This window comes from Notolepis coatsorum (genome assembly GCF_963971535.1).
Source record: "Notolepis coatsorum genome assembly, chromosome: 9".
Classification (NCBI taxonomy): Eukaryota; Metazoa; Chordata; class Actinopteri; order Aulopiformes; family Paralepididae; genus Notolepis; species Notolepis coatsorum.
In genome coordinates this window covers 107,238,758-107,241,189 of record NC_140173.1, presented here as the reverse complement: position 1 = coordinate 107,241,189, position 2,432 = coordinate 107,238,758, and the positions used below count along the sequence as shown (strand labels likewise).

The window sequence follows — 2,432 nt, the reverse complement described above, 5'->3', positions numbered from 1 at the left end:
GCATTCATAATTATTTATGAATATACATTTTGAAACAATCATATTTTGGGAGAAACGCCTTAAAGCAAATCAGGGGTTTAAGTCAAAACGGGAAGAAAAGGAAAATCCTACAAGTCATATCTACTCAGGTTCCTGTGTCTCGATAAACTCCAACGTAGGCCTTGCTGTATATGTAGGCTAATCAAATGGTTATGCAACACACGTTTTAAATGATAAGTACTAGAGTTTTGTACATTTTACGTTCTTAATCATAGCCTATTGTCCTTTATGTTTCGTCAGCTGGGCTGTGTGTATGAGCTCATGTAGACCTTATAGGACACCTGCATGTCAGCTAAATCAAAAGGCCTCTATGCTGAAGCATGGCGGAGACTATACCCATACGCCTTGCATTTTTTTCACAGCCTATAAAAGCACTAGTTTCCAATCATTGCTGGTATCCCTGACCCCCGCTGACCTGCTGTTTTTGTTTGTTTGACTATGATGTCTACAAGGCCCTTTAAAGTTTGGAAGGAGTTATATCAAATAATGTCAGAAGACTATCGCCCTGGGCCATGTGTTTGGGGGCCTTTGTGTGAGTCTGTAAATGGTGTTCAGCGTATTTTATTTTGGAATCACCTCTGATGTAAATTAATGGGTTCTAAACTGTCCATGGAACACTAAGAAAAGTGACTCTAGCAAAAGAAAAACGCAAACTTCACAAAAAAGAGTCGGTAACCTAATTAGCATACTTTAACAAATATATGTCGAGCATGATAGGCCTATGCAACATTTAATTTAGCTGAAAAGACAATATTTCTTTATTTACATCTCATAATTGCTGCCTCTATATTTTTCATATGGAGTTCGTATGACTTTTTACAGTGGAGCACAAGCAGGACTTATATAACACAAAAAGTCTCCTGAAGCAGAGGGCAGTGTTCCTCTTATACTCTTGTACCTGCTTGGCCAATGACCTGATATCTCACTGGCGCTGTCCACATCACACACTCATATAGGAAAACATGTCACACATCCCATAAGGAACACACACACACACACACACACACAATATGCTTATTTGTTTGGCAAGAGGTAGGCCACAACAGGCAAAATATGGCAACCGTATACAGTTTGGAAAACATTGCATTTAAAGCATATAATGTTAAAATAACATGTATGAACTACAACATCACAGTTTGTTTTCATCTTAACAGTTATCATCAATATATTTTGTAGAAGTCATGTTCTCACACACACACACACACACACACACACACACACACACACACACACACACACACACACACACACACACACACACACACACACACACACACACACACACACACACACACACATTGACATTTGATTGGTTTATCTCCAGTACAATAGGCCTAGTTCCAGGTTTATTTATTTCACGACATCATATTTTTTATGTCACTTTTTCTTTGTAAATTTCTTTCAATGTTTTGCACTTTTGTTGTTAGCGTTGTATGAAATATGTACTGTCTGTTTTTGTTGCTGTATGTTTTCGAAAAACTAACTTGATTAAAATTATGAAAAATTAAATGTTGTAGAAAGTAGCCTATATGTACAGTGTGTATTTGTCACTTGCACCCAGGGATGGACTGGGACTAAAAAATGGTCCATGGACCTTTTTACCCAGGCAGGACCACCACCAACCAGCCGCTCATACTACCACCACCCCAGCCCCATCTAAACGCACAAGCCCTAATTCCACCACTTATATGCATTATGAGTGGCTAGTGGCTATACTGTAAAGTCTATTGGAACACTAATACAGAGATACTATAAGAGCAAGTGAAAGGTTTGCAGAAAGGTTAGTCTATAAGCAATACATAATTACAACCATCAGCTACTGAACACATTTGTATTGCAGTTAAACAATAATAATAAATAATATATACAAAATAAACTCAATAATATCTCAAATGTAACAAGTACTGTACATATTTGGCCTGCTGTTATGTAAGGTAATTATCCTGGTTATTGCTGGTCTATAAACAATTAAATTATATTTAAAGAAACAAACAGCAGGTATTGCATGTATTTGCACTATATGGTATTGCTAGTCCTATAAGTATCTAAAACTGTACAACACTTAATAGATTCTGAAATGCATAGCATGTCAGACACAAGTGCAGCAGCATTAATCTATATGGAGGTATACGGTGGCACCAACATGCTTAGAAACATAACAAAAACTACACATTACCCAAATAGACATATATCGGCCAGGGCCTTTCCATCACTTGTTGATTTGATTTGATTTTAAATCTTTATTTCGAACATGTAAATGAATACAAACAAAATAAATGACTAAACAAAATCAAAACATAACTCAAACTAAATAAATAACTAAACAAAAGCAAAACATTGTTGAAGTATTGTATATACTCGATTCGTGTCCCAGACATATTTCCCCAACGGGA

At 36.4% G+C, this 2,432-nt stretch overlaps 1 protein-coding gene across 1 annotated transcript in view; it reads left to right on the top strand.

Moving 5' to 3' along the window:
• foxg1d (forkhead box G1d) overlaps positions 1-1,378 on the top strand; it is a 3,023-nt gene extending 1,645 nt beyond the window's left edge. Inside the window, exon 1 of the mRNA XM_084321171.1 lies at positions 1-1,378. This exon is cut by the window's left edge and continues 1,645 nt beyond it. The gene's annotated coding sequence lies outside the window, so the exon portion shown is untranslated.
• Positions 1,379-2,432: the final 1,054 nt, after the last annotated feature.